The sequence below is a fragment of the Bos indicus genome, chromosome 5, assembly GCF_029378745.1.
Source record: "Bos indicus isolate NIAB-ARS_2022 breed Sahiwal x Tharparkar chromosome 5, NIAB-ARS_B.indTharparkar_mat_pri_1.0, whole genome shotgun sequence".
NCBI classification, from domain to species: Eukaryota; Metazoa; Chordata; class Mammalia; order Artiodactyla; family Bovidae; genus Bos; species Bos indicus.
Genome location: NC_091764.1, coordinates 66,533,374 through 66,554,268, shown reverse-complemented (window position 1 = coordinate 66,554,268; position 20,895 = coordinate 66,533,374). Strand labels below are relative to the sequence as shown.

Here is a 20,895-nt window from a genome sequence, read left to right as displayed (position 1 = left end):
AGACCCCCGAAGGCGGTCTTGCTTTTGCTGAGGTTCGTAAACTGTCCTGTGTATCAGAATCCACTGGGTCAAAGATTTTCGATGTAGCTTTCCATAGTCAACTCCCCAGTCTAGTTTAGTAGGTTGAGTGGACCCAGCTCAGGAATCCATCTGTAACATAAACTTCCTTTCTTCCTCCCACTTTACCCCCATCCATGTGATTCCAGAGAAGGCAATGGCACCTCACTCCAGTACTCTTGCCTGGAAAATCCCATGGACGGAGGAACCTGGTAGGCTGCAGTCCATGGGGTCGCTAAGAGTTGGACACGACTGAGTGACTTCACTTTCACTTTTCACTTTCATGCATTGGAGAAGGAAATGGCAACCCACTCCAATGTTCTTGCCTGGAGAATCCCAGGGATGGTAGAGCCTGATGGGCTGCCGTCTATGGGATCACACAGAGTCAGACACGACTGAAGCGACTTAGCAGCAGGAGCAGCAGCATGTGATTCCAAAGCAGGTGGTCCAGGGAACACACTTTGGGAAACATTGATTCCATGTGGAATCTATACTTCGGGATGGAGTATGCGGAGGTTGAGGTGAGAAGCCCAGAACGATATCTCATCACAGTCTGTGTGCAGAGAAGAGGGTCAGAGACATATGGAAAGTTGAGTACAGAGATTTTAATGTGGTATAAAGGTGGGTTCTAATAGCATGAGAAAGTTTTTTTTTTTTTTTAATAATATATTTGGCATATAATGTTGTGTAAATTTAAGGTGTTCTCAGGGCTTCCCATGTGGCACCGTGGTAAAGAATCCACCTGCCAATGCAGGAGACACAAGAGATGTGGGTTCTTTCTAGGTCAGAAAGATCCCGTGGAGGAGGAAATGGCAACCCACTCCAGTATTCTTGCCTGGAGAATCCCATGGACAGAGGAGCCTGGAGGGCTACAGTCCATGGGGTTGCAAAGAGTTGGACACGACTGAGTGTGCACATGCAACGGCAAGGGTTCTCATGTTGATTTCATACTTTCATAGAGTGTAATATGATTGTCACTGCATCACAATTAGCACCTCCGTTACATTATACAATTATCATTTCTTTTTAGCCAAACTTGTTAAAACAGAAAGTAATATGGTAATTATAATACTAGGGGATGCAGGGTGGGGGGCTCAGACAGGTATTGTTTAAGGGCACAAATTTACAATGAGTAGTAAAAAAGTCCTGGAGATCTTATGCATGGTATAGTGAATCTAGACAATAGTATTGTATTATATTCATCCAACCTGTTAAGAGACTAGATCTTAATCATTCCAACCACTAAAAAAAAATTTAACCCATAAAATGTAACTGCCCTGAAGCAGGTAGTCTAGGCTTTGATAGAAAATAAAAGAGTGATGGTGGCAAAAAACAAAACAAAACAAAACCAGGGGGTGAGAGATCATGGTAAGTGTTAGCAGTGAGTTATCAAGGCTGAAAGATGAGACCAAAAAAACGTCACCCTCCGTGTCTCTTGCAGGACTTAAGAGTGGTAGCGAAGAGGGAATTCACAGAGCCTAGACTCCATCTTAGGCCTGTTCATGCTGATCATGCTCGGCCACCTCTCCAGTGGACTCTGAACTCTGTGTTTAGTACCTATGGAAACGACAACAGAAAGATAAGGCCCGCTCCGGACAGGCCATAAATTTTTCTGTGACTATCGGAGTGTAACCTCGGGCTTATTGATCATTGGCCAATTGTTTAACTGTTTGAGCACACAACACGTGAATGATGGGGTTATTGGGATTGTATTTACCCTTCCTTTGTTTACGTAAGTCTCAAGGAATTTGGAGTGGTGGGTTCACACACACACACGGGATATAAAAGATTTTCACAAATGCTGGTTGGGGTCCTTGGCTAAGAGGAGACTCTGCCTTGGGCCCGCCAGTGTAATAAACTGCACTCCACTATCTGCATTGTCCTTCTGAGTGAGTTTGTTTCCTGGAACGCGTGGCTACAACAGTAGCATGTGAGTTCCCTTTGAAGGGTACTCTGACCATGTGTACACGTGTGTGTGCTAAGTTGCTTCAGTCATGTCCGACTCTTTGCGACCCCGTGGCTCCTCTGTCCATGGGATTCTTCAGGCAAGAATACTGTAGTGGGTTGGCATGCCCTCCTTCAGGGGATCTTCCCAACCCAGAAATAGAATTTGCGTCTCTTACGTCTCCTGCATTGGCAGGCTAGTTCTTTACCACTAGTGCCAGCTGGGAAGCCCACTCTGACCACCCTATAAAGAAACAAAACGAAGGGGGAGCCCTGGCCTGGGGTCCTCCCAGCCTCCGGCCTTCTCTGACTTCCTACCCTTTTCTCTACAGTTTTCTACTCCTTTCCATCTACTTACATGATTTTTTTCTCCTTCCCTTCTCTATCTCTTTGTCTCTCTGTGTCTCTTTGTCTCTTTCTGCTCTCTCTCTGTTCCTTTCTCTTTCTGGAACTCCTCCTAATACGTAACTCACAAACAATGCAAATAGTGATAGCAATTCAGGAACAAAACATCCATCACTATGCAGGGAGAATCCAGGAGAAGAAACCAAACGCCTGAAAAAAGTTTCTAAAGTAATAAGTCCTTGTCAGACTCCAACCAGCCTGGGCCTCCAAACGGAGAGGCAGAGGTATTTGTCTCCTGTTCCAAAGACAAGAGCCACAGCCCACAGAGAGGTTCCGCTCCCACTGTGCTTTTTCCTTTGACCACTGCTGTCAAATGTGCTTTGTCATGTCCTCTCAGCACCAGGCCTGGCGCATTTCTCGGTATAGTAAAAGCTAATGAGCCATATGGCTTTTGGCAGTGTCGGGCAATATACATGCTCCATTTGGAGCAGAGTAAATCCTTGGAGTCTATAGCTGTGTGCGCAGCTTCAGGCTGTCCCCTGTGCTTCATGGGTCTGTAAATATCATAGCTGTGGTCACTGCTCAGGATTATTAATATTCCAAAGGCCTGCTTTGACCCTACCCCCTACAGAGCAGGCTTCAGTAATACACAGCTTCGCATTGGATCCCATCCAATTGGAATTTATGACTGGAAGTGGCAGAAGGCCCGAGCTTTAGAGCAATATCTCACCTTCAGCTGGCTCTGCAGCTTGGACCCTGAGGACATCATGGTATTTATTCAATTCAGATCCCATTTATTGTGCTTCTAACTGTGCTTAGCACTGAGCTTAGATGCTAAAGATGGCGCCATGGCAAAGACTCAATCCCTGCTCTGAAGAAAGCCATCTGGGAAGGAGGCAAGGGCATGTAAATAAGTTCTCTTATATGCTAATAACTTTCAGGGTCCAGCCCTTGGCAGGTTTTGGAGAAAAGCCACTCATTCTTTCATTTGCATCCCCTGGAACCACTGCTATTCGAGGGTGGTCCTCGGAAGGCAACAGCACCTTGGAGCTTGTTAAAAATGCAGTATCTCAGGCCCTACCCCGTACTGACTCAGATTAAAGTTCGAGAGGCCAGCATCTAATCAGGCTCTCCCAAACCTAGATAAGTTAAAAAAAATCACCAGGTGCTGCCACTCTTAAATGCTGACACAGCAGATTTGATAGCAGGTACTTAACGATTTGGCTGATCTGTGGACTGGCATTTGGGAACTAGTGTCTAACCCTATGGTTCTCAAACTTGTTTGAATATTAGAATCACCTGGGGAGCTTTGAAAAGTCTTGATGCCCAGGCTTTACTCTGAATAATGAAATCGTAAACAAAGGGCATGAGGCTGAGGCAGCAGTAATTTTTTTCCCAGTTTTATTGAGAAATAATTAACATCCACCACCATATAAGTTTAAGGCACGCAGCAGAAGGGTCTGATTTATAGATATTGTGATTTACATATCACCATAGGTTCAGCTAACATCCACCTGCTCATATAGGTACAATAAAAAGAAAAGAAGAAAGGGAAATTTTTTCTCCTTGTATTGAGAACTCATATAATTTACTCTCTTAAAATTTTTTATGTATCTCATGCAGCAGTGTTACGTATAGCCGTCACGCTGTAGATTACATTCCTAGTACTTATTTATCTTCTAACTGCAAGTGTGTATCTATGGACCACCTTCATCCAACTTTCCCCTTTCACCACCCTCTGCCTCTGGTAACCACAAGTTTGATCTCTTTTCTATAAGTTTGTTTTTTCTTTTTATTGAGTTAGATTCCTCATGTAAGTGAGATCATATAGTATTTGTCTTCCTCCATCTGACTTATTTCACTTAACATAATGCCTTCAAGGGCTATACGTGTTGCTGCAAATAGTATGAGCCTCTCTTTTTTATGGTCAAATAATATTCCATTATATGTATTACCACACTTCTTTGTTCATTTATCTATTGATGGGCTCAGAGGTTATTTCCATGTCTTGGCTATTGTGAATAATAGCAGCACTGATTTTAAAATTTCTCCAGGTGGCTCTTGCTATTGTTCAGTTGCTCACTCATGTCTTTGTGACCCATGAACTGCAGCACACCAAGCTTCACTGTCCTTTGCTTTCTCCTGGAGTTTGCTCAAACTCACATCCGTTGAACTGGTGATGCCATCCAACCATCTCATCTTCTGTTGCCCACTTCTCCTGTCCTCAATCTTTCCCAGCATCAGGGTCTTTTCCAATAAGTCGGCTCTTCGCATCAGGTGGCCAGAGTATTGGAGCTTCAGCTTTAGCGTCAGTCTTTCCAATGAATATTCAGGGTTGACTTCCTTTAGGATTGACTGGTTTGATCTCCTTGCAGTCCAAGGGACTCTCAAGAGTCTTCTCCAACACCACAGTTTGGAATCATCAATTCTTCGGTTCTCAGCCTTCTTTATGGTATAACTCTCACATCCATACATGACTACTAGGTGAGTCTAATGTGCAGCTAAGGTAGAGAAGGCCACTGCTCTAAACCAGTGCTACTAAAGATTTAACCAGTATAAGAGCCACTGGACACACAATCCCACGGGCTCAGCAGAGTTTCAGAATTTTCAAATTGAAAAAGGTATTGCAGATCTATAGCCAAACCTAACTTTCCTCCCCTAACCAGGGCACTTGTCATCTGAGAAACTGCCAGGAAACATGGTGAAGGCTGCCTTGGGACTACCTAGATCTCTAGCATGGGGCCAGTGGAGGAAACTCAGACCTACAGTTCAATAACCTTAGTCCAGCTGGTCTTAGCTTGGAGGCGCGTTTCAATGGCTTGCTCCTTCTCTTGTTCTCCAGCCTTCCCAGAGTCCCAGAGGTATTTTCCTCAGCACCCTGGGCTGTAGACATGTTGGCTTTCTTTCATTTTCTCAAATGCATCCCTTTCCTTCCACCTCAGGGCCTTTGCACAAGCTGTTTCCTCTTCCAGGGATGTCTCCTCTCCTTCCTTCTCTCCAGTTTTTCCTTCAAGAAAGCCTTTCCTGATCCTCCTAATGAGACTACATTCCCCTACTGTACACTTATATGGCACCTTGTACCTTTCATTCATTGTATCTATCACAGCTTTAAATTGTGTATTATGCTAATATTTGAATACTTTTCTCTAAACAATTCGAATTAAGAGAGAAACCACATCTCTTTTGCTTAGAACTGTATTGCAGCCACTTGCATTGTGTCTGGAACATGGGAGGGGATCAATGAATGCCTGAGTATCCATGCACCACTCTTCTCAGCATTGGAGGTCCCAGATCCTTACATATCTTCCCTATCTCACCCCAGAACACTGCTGTTTTCCAAGGTAACCACGTTAGCCCCTGCGTCCCAGGTGGCTCAGCTGGTAAAGAATCCACCTGCAATGCAGGAGACCCCGGTTCAATTCCTGGGTCAGGAAGTTCCCCTGGAGAAAGGATAGGCCAGCCACTTCAGTATTCTTGGACTTCCCTGATGGCTCAGATGGTAAAGAATCCACCTTCGATGTGGGAGACCTGGGTTCAACCCCTGGGTTGGGAAGATTCCCTGGAGGAGGACATGGCAACCCACTCCAGTATTCTAGCCTGTAGAATCCCCATGGACAGAGGAGCCTGGCAGGCTACAGTCCATGAGGTCACAAAGAGTAGGACACAACTAAGCGAGTAAGCACAGCACACATACAATCTTTAGGTATATACCACTTCTTTTTTGGATCATCATGGGCTCCTAAATTTTAGACATGGTCAGTCTATCTGAGGCCCCTCCTCCATGTCCAGATATAAGTATTAGCATCCTCCCTCCAACCACCCAAGCATCTGAACCTCCATGGACCCTTCCTGTTTCTGCCACTTTGGCAGTGTCCTGGCAGTCCTCCAGGTGTTCTGTCTTCATCATAGTATTAAGCAGGAAATATTATCAATGTTCTAGGATATCCTGTGCTCTTTATATACAAAATGAGAATAACAGTAGCCATTGCAAAGGGTTGATTGAGCATTAAATGAGATATTCTGCATCCACAATACACTGCTCAGGCAATAAATGCTTAGAATTTTTATTACTACTAATAACTGAAAAAATTCTATCAGTAGTCACTTCGGCAGCACACCTACTAAAATTGGAATGATACAGAAAAATTACCATGGCCTCTGTGCAAGGATGACACACAAACTGGTAAAGCATTCCATATTTTTAATGAAAAATATCCCACTGGACCCCACAAAATATTTTATTGCTTCAGTTTGTACTTACTGAATAAGATGATGGGAAGCTAATATGGATTCAATAATAATCTTAGATGAGCTCACACTTTATTGGTTGCAACAATAATAAATCCAATAGTATGTCTAGAAGTGGAAAACCATGCTTATTTCCATTCTCAGAAAATGCACAACATGTCTAAGGATTTAAGGGTTCTTTGCAACAATTCCATGCCCTATTCCTCCCACACTGGGTCCTCAAGCTGAAAGTACAAGTTCGGGAAATGGTACCCATAGAGTCTCTCCTCTCTTATTTTCATTTTTTCTTAGTATGCTCTGTCAAAAGAGCTGGGATACTACCCCTTTGGTCAGAAGTTATTGCTGTTCAGTCATAAATAGGTCAGAACTCTCAGCCCATCTACTTTAGGGCCGAAAACTTGGAAGAGGTCAAAGCTGAACCCTAGTAAGGATGAGAGTTAGGGAAGGGAATCTCACTGTGGTTGTTATCCCACCAGAGAGGTTGTGACAAACTAGAGAGGAAAGCAACTCATGTGTTAATTTTTTTCACTCAGCAAGCCTTTATTGAACACCCTACCATGTGTCAGGAACTTAATTTAGCTAAGGACTTCCTAGCAGTGTGACCTGAGGCAAGTTAATTGATTTTCCCATTCTCAGATTGTTGCCTGTGAAATGGAGATGATCACTGTGCTGAGACAGGTATTCACTAGGATAATACGCACAGGGAGTGACACACAGTCCGGATGTGATGCAGTGAGTGTTCACTGCTGCTGTTCACGTGGAACAAGATGGACGCAGTGTTGCCATCAGGGCATTTTGAGTCAAATGGGACACAGAGAAAAGCATGCAGGAAATTATAGTAGCAACTGATAGAAGGAGCAGAGGGAGTGCTGCAAACACATAAAAGAGACACCTAATTCAGACTTACTGGGAAAAACATCTAAGGCTTAAACTGAGACATTACGGGTGAGTAGTAGTGTTAAAGAAAAGATTATTCTGGTACTTGTTAAAAATGGTAAGGAAGACTTTTCTTCAAGCGGATCTATTGGCAGAAGGGGAGAAAGCTCAGGCTCAACTCTAAATACCATGGGAGTGGAGATTTATAGCCAAGGAGCAGCACAGGGGGCAGAGGATGGAAAATCATGAAGAGGGTAGGATAATTCTTGCTAAACTAACCAAACAGGATTCTTGATGAGGGCAGGCCAGAGGGATTAGATACCACTGGGAAATGGTGGGTAGGGGATGAGGAGAGGTGATCAGATATTGAGGGTGATCAAATATCGAGGGTGAGGGAGTACAGCTAAATCAACTTCAGAGGATTCCAGCTAAAATTGGACTCTATGAGGATAGAGACCAAAGCCCAGGGCCCAGTCCAGCTGAGTAGAAGGCTCAGAGGAGGCCAACAAAAGCCTGGTTAGAAAGGCAAATAGAAACACATTCTCTCTTCTCCTACAAAGAACACCCCATTTCCAGAGAGGGAGTAACCTCTGTTGCACAATGGAATTACCCAGGGATCTTAACATACACTGATGCCTAGGTCCTACCCCCAGAGGTTCTGAACTAACTGGTATGGCAAGCAGTCTGAGCTCTGGGTTGGGTTTTTGTTTGTTTTCCAGATTTATTGAGATATAATTGACATATAATGGTGTATAAGGTGCAATGATTTGATCTATCTATCTATCTATATATATATATAGTGAAATGTTCATGGCACTAAAGTTCCTTAACACATCCTTCACCTCACGTAATTACCATTTTGTTATTGCTGTTACACAATATTGTTTGGAGAAGAAAATGGCAACCCACTCCAGTATGCTTGCCTGGAGAATCCCATAGACAGAGGAGCCTGGTGGGCTACAATCCATGGTGTCACAAAGAGACATGACTGAGCAACTAACGCACAACATTGTTAACTACAGTTACCATGCTGCACATTAGATCCCCAGAACTCACTGCTCTTATGACTGGACATTGGACATTGGTATCCTTTGACCAACATCTCCTCATTTCCCCCACCTCTCAGCTCCCAGCAACCACCAATCTGCTGTTTCTGAGTTGGCTTTTTCAGATTCCACACAGCATTCGTCTTTCTCTGACTTATATGACTTAGTATGATGAAGTTAACATTCACCCATGTTGTCACAAATGTCAGGATTGCTTTTTATGGCTGAGTAATATTCCATTGTGAAGGGAAAATATGCATATATACATGCATGATATTTTCTTCAACCATTCATCCATCAATGGTCATTTAGGTTATTTCCATGTTTGGACATTGTGAATAATGCTGCAACAAACTTGGGGTGTAGATATCTCGATGAAGTAGTAATTTCATTTTCTTTGGATTAATACCCAGAAGTAAAATTACTGGATCATATGGTTGTTCTTTTGAGGAATCTCCTTACTGTCTTCCATTGTGGCTATACCAATTTGTAGTTCCACCAAAGTGTACTACGGTTCCCCTTTCTGCACATCCTTGCCAGCATTTGTTATTTCTTGCCTAGTAGAAATGGCAATTCTAACAAATATGAGGTGATAGCTTGTTGTGGTTTTGGTTTGTATTTCCTTGATGATTAGTGATGTTGAACATTTTTTTATGTACTTATGGGCCATTTATATGTCTTCTCTGGAAAAAAATGTCTATTTAGGTCCTCTATTTTAAAATCAGATCACTTGGGGTGTTTTCATCTTGTTTTGTTTCTTATTAAGTCACATGAGTTCCTTACATAGTTTGGATATTAACCCCTTATCTGATATATGATTTTCAAATACTTTCTCACATTCCATGGATTGCCTTTTGGTTTTGTTGACTGTTTCTTTCACTGTGCATAAGCCTTTTAGTTTGATGTAGCTCCACTTGTTTATATTTTGCTCTTGTTGCTTGTGCTTTTATTGTCATATTTTTTCAAAAATCACTGCCAAAACCAATGCCAAAGAGCTTTTCCCCTAAGTTTTCTTCTATAAGTTTCATGATATCAGGTTGATGCTTAAATTCTTAACCCATTAGAGTTAATTTTTTAAGTGGTGTAAGATAGGGATCAAACTTCATTCTTCTGCATGTGAATATTCAGTTTTCCAAACATCATTTATTGAAGAGACCATATTTTCCCCATTGAGTATTCTTGGTTTCCTTGTCAAAAATGTTTCTGGTCACTCAATTCTATTTCACTGGTCTATATGTTTGTACACCAGTACTGCACTGTTTAGATTATTATAGCTTCATAATATAGTTTGAAATCAGAGAGTGTGATGCCTCCAGTTCTTATCTTTGGGAGGTAAGGATGGTACCACATGCAAATAAATAAATGTGACACACCACTTTAATAGAATGCAAGATAAAAATTATATGATCACTTGAATATATGCAGAAAAAGTATTTGACAAAATTCAGCATCCTTTCATGATCAAAACTCAGCAGAGTGGGTATGGAGGAATACTTTGACATAATACTTTATACTTTGACATAATAAGGCCGTATATGACAAAGCCACAACTAACAACATACTTAATGATGAAAAGTTAAAAGCTTTCGATCTAAGATCAAGAACAAGACAAGGATGCCCACATGCACCATTCTTATTCAACACAGTAGTGGAAATCCTAGCCAGAGCAAATAGGAAAGAAAAAGGAATTAAAGGCACTCAATTGGGAAAGAAGCAACTTGTGTCTGTTCACAGATGAGGTGATCTTGTTTACAGAAAAATTTAAAGACCCCATCAAAATTGTTAAAACTAAAAAATAAATAAATAAAGAATGAAATTGCAGGACTCAAAATCAAAATATAAAAATCACTTGTGTTTCTGTATACCAAAAATGAGCTATCTGACAAAACAATCCCATTTATAATAGTATTGAAAACAATAAAACAAGAATACATTTAACCAAGGAAGTGAAAGATTCAAACACCAAAACTATAAGACACTGATGAAAGTAATTGAAGAAGATAAAAATAAATGGAATGATATCCTGTGTTCATGGATCAGAGAAGCTAATATTATTATGTCTATATTACTCATATTACCAAATTACCCATATTACCCATAGAATCATTGCAATTCCTATCAAAACTCCAGTGGCATTTTTCACAGAAATAGAAAATACAATTCTAAAATTTGTATAGAACCACAAAGGACCCTGAGTAGCTCTGGGGTTTTTAAAAGTTCCCCTGGTGATCCTATGTTCAATCAGAACTGTGAACCTCTAAGTCTTTTCAAAGCCAGGATGGGGCCTTTGCCCCTAGCATATCAAGCTCTTATCAAATTGACCCATTACCTCCAGAGATACAGAATACAGTTAGCCCTCTATATACACGGGTTCCAAAGCCTTAGATTCAACCAATCTCAAATTGAAAATATTCAGGGGGGAAAAATTCCAGTGAGTTCCAAAAACCAAAACTTGAATTTCCCCACAATGTCAAGTATTTTTATAGCATTTAAATTGCATTAGGTACTTTAAGAAAGAGCTGATCTGAAGTCTATGGGAGGATGTCCATGGGATTTCCCTGGTGGTCCAGTGGTTAACAATTCACCTTGCAATGCAGGGGACATTGGTTTGATCCCTAGTTGGGGAAGTAAGATTCCACATGCCACGGAGTGACTAAGACCGCATGCCCCAACTACTGAAGCCCGCACGCTGTAGAGCCCAGGTGACACGACTAGAGAGCCTGTGAGCCACTACAGAGTCCATGTGCTGCAACAAAATATTCTGCATGATGCAAGGGATCATTCCTGTGTGCGGCAGCTAAGACCTGATGCAGCCAAATAAGAAAGGAAAGAAAGAGAAGTCCATGGCAGACACTCAGAGCTTAAATGCAAATACTATGCCATTTTATATAAGGAACGTGAGTATCCATAGATTTTGGTGTCTGTGGGGCGGGGTTGGGGGGGGATGGGGGGTTCTAAAATCAACTGTCCAACAGATACCAAGGGGCTACCGCATTCTCTCTTGTGAAGTCAATGATAATCACACTGAAGTGGAAGAGTACATGCTACTCAGACTTTAGTGCATAGGAATCACCTCGTCATTGTGTTAAAATGCAGATTTTGATTCAGTAGGTCTGGACTGGGGCCTGAGAGAATTTCTAAAAAGCTTCCAGATGTTGATGATACTGAATTTCAGACTGGAACCTGAGTAGCAAGGACCTATATCTAAAACCATTCCAGTATTTCCAAATTTGAAATAATGTTTCTTAATTACACAGAAAAGCACAACAGAAAAGCATACTCCTCAAAGACAACGGGGTATGGTATGACCATCCCTGTTTGAATGCTGAGCTTTGTTTTACGGAGGCCAGTAAGTTTGCTGTAAAACTAAGAGCTATACAACAAACTAGGTTTGAGCTATTGGTCTTCATTACAAAAGTGGAAATGTACATTTTCAGGAAACAGCTCCTTATGGAATGTCCTGAAAAGCACTGAGGAGGAAGAGGCCAGAGACGCATCCACAGAGAAATCAACAGAACATAATCGTAAATTTTAATCTTTGGATTCAGACTTCTTGGGTTTAAAACTGTCTACCATTTTCTAACTCTGTACTCCAGGCCCAGGTAATAAACCTCTCTGCTTCAGTTTCTTCATTTATGAAATAAAGAGAAGAACCTATTTCCTTGAGTTGTTGTGACAGTTAACATAATCAATGTTTGCAAGGAGCTGAGAAGAGTGTGTCTCTGGCATATCCTGGGCTTCCCTGGTGGCTCAGATGGTAAAGTGTCTGCCTGCAATGTGGGAGACCCAGGTTCGATCCCTGGGTCAGGAAGATCCCCTGGAGAAGGAAATGGCAACCCACTCCAGTACTCTTGCCTGGAAAATTCCATGGACAGAGGAGCCTGGTAGTCTACAGCCCATGGGGTCACAAAGAGTCAGACATGACTGAGCGACTTCCCTTTCTTTCTTTCTTATCACATCCTACATGATCATAAAAAGGTGGCCATGATTACCTGGTTTACCCTGGTTGTATTCTCACTTTGTAAGGTACAGACTGTGATTTTTGTGAGTTCACTGCTGGTTCACCCCATCTTTGAGAGCACTCTGCCCAAACTCCTCTGTCTGTGGCTGCTCCCCTGAATCTCCTATGATTAGATCATTCAACTCTTTGCCACATGGCTCTGCATTCAGCTACTACTGTGTACCTACTAATACTAACCACTGTGCTAAGCACCAGGCCACAGAAGACACACCTTCTGCCCTCAAGAAACTCAGGCAGCAAAGGTGAAGCAACAAGAATCATGATGATCTCTTGTGATCAGAGTTGTCAGACAGGAACAGACTGAGGTTGGAGGATCGCCGAACAGCCCCTCCTTTTGCCTTACTTAATGACTGCCTTTGGCTTTCAAATTCAGGACTGCAACAGTGTTTTATTATAAAGAGTTACCATTTGACCCGTAAACTCCTTATCTGCAGTTTTCACTTATGTAAAATTCAACAATGTAAAATTTTATTAATACTGTACCACTGAAGTCATATGTTTTCAGTCCACTGAAAATGATTGTTATAAGATAAGACTCAACGTCAGATATGCTATTTTTTCACTGCCATCTAAATCAGGAGTCGGCAAGCTTTTTTTGGAAAGAGCCAGATGGTAAATATCTCAGACTTTGTGGGCCATAATCTCACTGTCTCTACTCCTAGACAATCCATAAATGATTGGGTGGGGTTGTATTCTAATAAAACTGTTGATGAAAGCAGGCAGTTGGCCTGGAGGTCTTGGTCTGTTGATCTTTCAACCTAAGTGCCCATTTTTCACTTCACATATTCCTCACTCAAACACTGGGAAACAGTATTTCCTCACCTTCAAAGATAAAATGGTCTCACTGTCTCATTTGCATCTGTTATCTTCATTACTCATGAAATGCTTATTTACATAAATCTGTAAGCTGATATATCTAGAAAACAAAGTGTTTTCATCTTTGTCTTGAATATGATAATTCTAATAGTTAGAACTGTTTCTTACAGTGACCAGAAAATTTTCAGAAGGAAAACTCTAAGCATTGTAAGAGAATTCAACATTTTTTTGAAACTTAAATGAGGAAACTACAGAGACATCACTTACCTTTACAGGCCTCAGGGAACTGTGGTTACAAAAGTGAACTTTTGCTAAACCACCCAGTCCAATTCTGGTTTCACCATTTAGTAGCTGGTTACCTTGGGTGAGTTGTTAACCATTCAGTACCTCATTTCTTCACCTATAAAATGGGGATATTAAGGTTCCTACTTCATAAGGTTATGGTGGAGATTATCAGGTAAACTGCATAATACAAATAGAAAACATGTGTACAGTAAGCGTACCCAACAAACGTAGCTATTGCTTTTGTTCTTTTCATTCCTGAATGTGAAGCGTGACCTTACCCTGGGCTTACTTTACTTTGTCTCTACTAAGAAATATGGGGACCTTCTTCTCATGCTGCAACCCCATCAGGTGCAGCAACGATGTGTTGGTTTTACTGTGGAAAGTTAAAATTGTCCTCAACCAAATGAAAGTCAATTTGTGATCCCTCTGCTCTGACCTTGAGAACATTTCTTAAGCTTCAGCTATGCACCTTGGGGTGGCTTTCATCTACATTGGGATGTTTCTAAGGCAGTTAAATGAAACATTAAGAGGGTCATATGCATATCAGCATTAAGACCACATTGAGTATTTGGTGGATATTCTTAGAGATTTGTTTGTTCTTGTTGTTATTTTTGTTGATTCCACTTCATTTCTACTCCGGTTATCTCTACTGAGATGTGTTTTGTGGTTGGAGTTAAGGCCTAGTTCAATTCAGTTCAGTTGCTCAGTTGTGTCTTACTCTTTGTGACGCCTTGGACTGCAGCACTCCAGGCTTCCCTGTCCATTACCAACTCCCAGAGCCTGCTCAAACTCATGTCCATCAAGTCGGTGATGCCATCCAACCATTTCATCCTCTGTCATCCCCTTCTCCTCCTGCCTTCAATCTTTCCCAGCATTAGGGTCTTTTCCAATGAGTCAGTTCTTCGCATCGGGTGGCCAAAGTGTGCATTTGGTGTCTTTCAACTAAAGACCCAGAAATCCTCTCTCTGTGTACACTCTGATTTTCCAGCAATCACCATGCTTTGCAGACTTGAGTCAGGTTAGAATACTATAGAGAGAGAGAGTGATATCTAAGAGAAAGGGCAGCTTTGCTGGATAGACAGCCCTTTAATCAGGTCCTATGTGCAAATGTGCTTTGAACTATTAAGCAGGAAGCAACAATTATATATAATGTACCTATTTTTGCCTCTGGCCTATTCTCAGACAGTACTGTCTAGTAAAACTTTCCACAATAATGGAAATGTTCTATATCTGTGCTGCCCAACACAGTAGCCACAAGCTCCGTGGAATTGTTGAGTACTTGAAGTGTAGCCAGTGTGAGTAAGGAACTAAAGTTTTAATTATTTTCAGTCTAAATCATTTAAATGTCACTGGCCATGGTGCAGGGCATGTTGCATGTGTTAAAACAAAACAATCTTGTAAGGCAAGTCATATGTGCCCTCCCCCTTTAAAAAAGAGGGTGAAATCTCAGAGAAGTTAAGGAACTTTCTAAGAGTCACAGAGCTAGCAAGTGGCATGTGGTCAGACAGAATCCATATCCCCGTTTCTCTGATGTCATGCCCAGGGGTTCTTCTTCCACATCAAACTATATAGCACTGTGCTATATTGTATTATATTATACTGTATTATATTACATTGTATTCTGTTAAGTTGTTGTTGTTGTTCAGTCACTAAGTCGTGTCCAACTCCTTGCGACTTCATAGACTGTAGCCCACCACGCTCCATGGGGTTCTCTAGGCAAGAATACTAGAGTGGGTTGCCATTTTCCTCCCCAGGGAATATCTTCCCAGGCCAAGGATCAAACCTGTAACTTCTCCATTGGCAGGCAGATTCTTTACCACTGAGCTACCAGGGAAGCTCTTATGTTATGTTACAGTATGTTATATTTTACTATTATTCCCTTGAAATCTATCATTACAACTAAATATTGTTATATGGAGATAAAATATACTCTAACCCATTCTCTCTAGCAAAACAAGATTAGCAAACTTGACATGTACCGAAGGAAAGAATTCACAATTGCCTATGGATAACCCAGTAGCCCCTTTTCTCTGAAGAGACTTCAGAATAGGTCCTGACCTTGCTTTTTGATTCTTGCCACTGAGACAATGGAAGATGACCCCAAAAGAACAGTCAGCTATCACAGCAAACTGGTAGTTTGGGGGCAGTAGCTTATTTCTTCCAGCAGACTTAGATGGATTTGATTTCCCAACACATGTTTATGGATGTGCTCTCCTGCGTCCCACACACACAGAGCCATTTCCCTTTTGAACAGCTTGTCTGGTTACATCTTGTAGTAATTTATCTGCATGCTCCCTGCCAACTGGTTTGTAGGGAAAACATATTTGATGCATAACAATAGATCATTTGGGGATAAATCAAACTCTTAATGAAGTCCTGCTTCTCTTCAGCCAGGCATTTTACTCAGAAGTCTCTCTTGGGCTCTGGTGACTTGAGGAAAGGGAATGTGGGTGCCCCAATCTTTGAGACAAGTAGGCGCATAGAAAGCTGAATTTCTCTAAGACAAGACTAACGACACGGCATCCCTAGGGTCCCTTCTCGTGGAGTCCAACTGAAACCACTGAAGTTGGATTGGAGACTAGAGCCTGGAGACAGTTCAGATTAGACCTATGTTTGGAAGAAATGAGAGATCTATTTTGCCCAAAGCCTCACACTTTCCTTGGAGGGAAGCCATGGCCGCCCACACACCCTTGTCTTTCCCAGTTCCTGTAAGGAAAAAGAAAGTTACGAGGAGATAGAAAGTATAAAGAAAAGGGGGAAAGGGGCAGGGGGAGAAAAGAGTGAGCTGAACAGAAAATCTTTTTTTAAAAAAGGAAGAAGGAAATGAAATAGTCAGGAGACACTGAGCAGGAAGGATGAGGGAAAGAAAGGAGAAAAGAAATACATCAAAAGCTTCCATTGAAAACCATATGTATCAAAAATACTGTTACTAGTTGGTTCAAGTTGCGTGTCGGCCATGTGCCAAACTAGGTGCTCCTAGGCACTGCTAAGGCCCCAGTGAGACCTGCAAAGTCCACAAAAGCCTCAGTTACTGTCACCAAAGCCCTTATCCTGAGCATCTACACCACAGACGCTACTAGCGAACTATACAATCTGTCTTACAGCTATTTTTCTCTGGATATCCAGAATTGGAGGAGTCAGAGGGGGAAGGCACACTGGGAGAATCGAAGTAACTGATATAAAATGTTTAATCATATCAGTCTGTCCTCATTTGAGGACATGCATCACCCATAGACAGACTTAAATGCCAAGTAAAACACGTCTTGTGCTTTGAGTCTGAACTCATGAACTCCCCCCGGGAGCCCTGTAGGGGCTGGTATATGCTTTTCATAGAGTTGGGGGGTGCATTTAAAGCTAAATTCTGTGATTGTTTTCTAAGGAGAAAAATGAGCTGTGTTGGTGCTTTTCTTTAGCAAATGAGGAACTCTTTCATCAAGTCAACCCCTTTCCCCAGTCTTCTCTGGCTCCACTGCCTCCAGGATCAAGTCCAAACCCTTTGTCCTGAAATCCAAGGCCTTCCACAGGCTGGCTCCAGACGGCCTTATCAACAGTGTTTTTCCACCGCTCTCCACTGTGAATTATCAAGTCCAGTGAAGCTGGTCTGCGCCCTCTTTCCTACCCCAAGACACACATGTACTGGCCCTGAGAGGACAGTTGCTGAGAGGATGGCTGCTTCAGCTTCCGATGCCTTTGGTCCCAGATTCCTTCCACATGGAGTGCCCCTCGCTTCCATTAAAACTCACCCTCTTCTAAACCCTATGTAAACTTCAAAGCCCTACTTTGAAGGCCAGTCTCCTTGGGAAGAATTCTCTGACCATCCAAATCCACAGTGACCTCTTCCTTCTCTGCCCCTTCATGATATTCAGTTTTAGTTCCACTATGAAGGCGTGGGCTGCCGTCTATGGGTTCGCACAGAGTCGGACATGACTGAAGCGACTTACCAGCAGCACCAGCATGAATAGGCGGCTACAGGTTGTCATTCAATGACGCTTCAAGTCCCCGGGAAGGAGATCTCTCTGTCCTGCTATGCTTCCACTTCTTGGGCTTTCCTTTCTGGTCTCCTCCCTTCATGCCCATCAACACTGCCCAGCTGTCAGTGCCTCCTTGTAAACTGGTCTCCATCTGTCATCTCTCCTTCTCATTTGCTAGGAAGCCAGATTACCAAATTGCCCCCAACCCCAGTGTGAGAGAGTCACTTCCTCACCTCTCTTCCCTAAGGATGACAGGATGGGCAAGTATTGACTATAGTGTTTATATCACTGTTTTGTTATAAAAATTCATGTACGCTTTCTGTCTTCTCCAAGGGATCATAAGTTCCTTGAGTGTAGGGATTCAGCCATGTCTGTTTCCCACTCAGTGCCTCCAACAGTACTCAATACATGATGTACTCAATACATGTTTATGAAAATAATACTCAATAAACATTTATGAAATATATTTTTATCATGATTGCATTATTCCACTGTGCCTTAAATATAGGCATATGCTGAATGAAGGCTCAGAGAGCCTTTCTGGGAGCCATTTCTCATTTCTCCAGTCATTTCTGGAGAAATAAGAAAGATCTGAAACATTTAGGTTGGGGGGGTCTTCTCTCTCCTGTGCCTGGCTTCATTCTCACATGGGCTTTTCTCTCATGCTAGTGTGGTTCCCCAGAGGAAGTTCAGGGTATTATTTCCCTAAGCACAGTGGATATAGGACAAGTGGGGTGACTGTCTCCTAGCTCATCAACACCCAAGGAGGAGAAACCAAGTACAGCAGGTCACCAGAACTAGAACTGAGCGTGACATCAAGGGGCAAGTCTGTGCTCTCAACCTCTCAGGGCCACCTCATGTCTCATCATTGCCTCTTTTGGTACACAATTTAGTCTCCTCCCTAAGTGGATTTTCTCCACCAGGCAGCTCAGCTCACTCAGGCTTTGTCTTGCTGTGATGCTAAATGCATTTCGTAATCTCTCAGTTTTCTCCCCCACTAGCTGGCAAGGGTTGCTCAATTTTCTAATTCCAACACTGTGAGTGAAGGATGCCATTATCCTTGCCTGCTTTTCCTTGTCAGGCCAGAAGTCCCTGGCAAGCTTCAAGACGGGCCAACTTTGATTCAGGTACCATCCAGGGTGAAGTCAGCTATGGTTGAGACGTGGGTGGGCTGGAGGGAGAGGGGACATCAGAGAAAATACGGCAGCCTAAGCCCACCCTGTCAGCAGAGCCCATGGGCAGGTATAAACCTCCTTTCATTGGACATTGGACTTGTTTCTGAAGACAGACACTGTCATAGCAGGGTAGAAAACCTGATTCCTACAGACAAGCAGTATAAATGAGTACAGCAGGCTGGTGCAGAGCAATGGGAGATGGTGGCTCCAGCAATTGTTAACATGTGGAAATGTTGCCAGAACTTTCCATTTTTAAAGAGAAGCCGTAAGCATGGATTTTAGTGTGAAGTTCCTGAGTTTAAAGCTCAGCCAAACTTATCTGTTCAAGCCAAACCAAACTGATCTGAGGGCCACTGTTACCTCCAGCTGTCAGTTTGCAGCTCCTACTTTAAAAACTGAGGTCCCGAGGCAGATCGCCTGAAAGTTAGGTAAATGACCTCTGAGCAAGTGGCCCCTTATTATAATTCATTTCCTTTTACTCTAGTTATTTGCATAGTAACCGCCTGCCTCCCATTTGGTGTCTATTGACTAACTTATTAAAATGTTACTCACTTTGGATTGCTCTGCTTTTGCATCATTTCAGAATCCTTCCAACTTCTTGCCCAAGTTCCCATGGTACCACCTTCAACCAGGAGAAGACAAGGCTCCAAGGGGATTTTAGTTTGAGGTTTCATGAAAGGTCAACTTGGGAATATGATTCTTTGTTAATGACCTTCTTGTCAGGTTTCTCAAAGACCACCCAGGCCTCTGGCTTGAAGATAAAGCCAGGACTAAGGGCCAGCTGGGTAATCAGAAAAAGCAAATCTCATGCCTTGGGAGCTGTGGAAGGTAAATTTTGCAAGGTTGGATACAGAAGCCAGAAGAATAGGCATGTCTGTTTGTCTCGGGAGGGGGTGGAGAGATGGAAAGCGGAAACATGTGATTACTGGGTTGACTAGTCACAGGATTTATCAAACTTTATTGATAATTCTCTGTAATGCCCAATGATTACGGCAAATTTCCAGCAGCAATGAATCTTGGCTGTTCCTTTCAATCAGGAACAAAACTAGTCCACAGGGTAAGTGATGTTTAAGTGTCTCTCCAAGAGAAAGATGGATGTGGCCCTTGGCTAGTTTCTTCAGAAATATCTGGTTTAGGAAGAACCAATGTCTAACATTATTTTTATATGATAAGATTGGGGAGAATGAAATCCTTGAAGGCCAGTTCAATGTCATATCCCTGAGATGAGCCTTGAGAAATATAGTCCCTGCAAACCTCTCCTAGAGCATACCTGGGCTGTGGTCTCTCCTCTTCTTTTTCAAACCCTGTGGGTGTGACTGTGTGTGTTTTCTTGAAACATGGTATTCATATATTTGTATAGAAAAGAGTACACACTTGTTAAGTGTTCCTCTGAATAAATAATCACACAATGAACATATCCATATAACTACTACCCAGGCTAAGAAATAGAATACTATCAGTACTTAAGTTTCCCTACTAAGTCCCTTTCCAGACATGGGGCCCTCCAACTCCCCACATATAGTCACATCTCGATTTCTAATGCCATAGATTTAAAAATGCCTATTTTTGAACTTCATATAACAGAAACCATATTATGCATATTTTGTGTCTGCTTATTGCAATGGTCAATTCATTTCATTGCTGTGTAATATTCTACCATATGACTACAATACAATCTTTCCATTTTACTATTGATGAAGATACGACTTATTTCAAGCTTGGGGCCATTACAAATAACGCTGCTATGAAATTTTTGTTCAGACTTTAGGTACCTTTGTGCATGAATTTCTATTTGGTCTATATCTAGGAGTGAAAGTGCTGGCTTATAGGATAGATGTAGTTCAACATGGGAAGATATCATTAAGCAATTGTCCAAAATGGTTATACCAATCTAAACCGATGTGCAAGAATTCCTTTTGGCTTGGCCTTTCATTTTTTAAAGACAAACTTCATCTCCTACCTACCTCCCTATCAAGTCTTCCTTCACTCCATCACCACTCATTCACTGCCTGCTTTTGCAATTTCTTTAGCACTTAATAGCATTTTCCAAAATTCTCTGATACTGAGTCACCTAAAGAACATGCTAAAATTAAAAATTTCTGGAGACCACC

General features: G+C 42.1%; 1 non-coding gene across 1 annotated transcript; it reads left to right on the top strand.

Annotated features, from left to right (window-relative positions):
• The first annotated feature begins 6,443 nt into the window (after window positions 1-6,443).
• On the top strand, window positions 6,444-6,549 carry LOC139183323 (U6 spliceosomal RNA). The gene has a single exon (XR_011566923.1). It is a non-coding gene; the product is annotated as a U6 spliceosomal RNA (small nuclear RNA).
• Window positions 6,550-20,895: the final 14,346 nt, after the last annotated feature.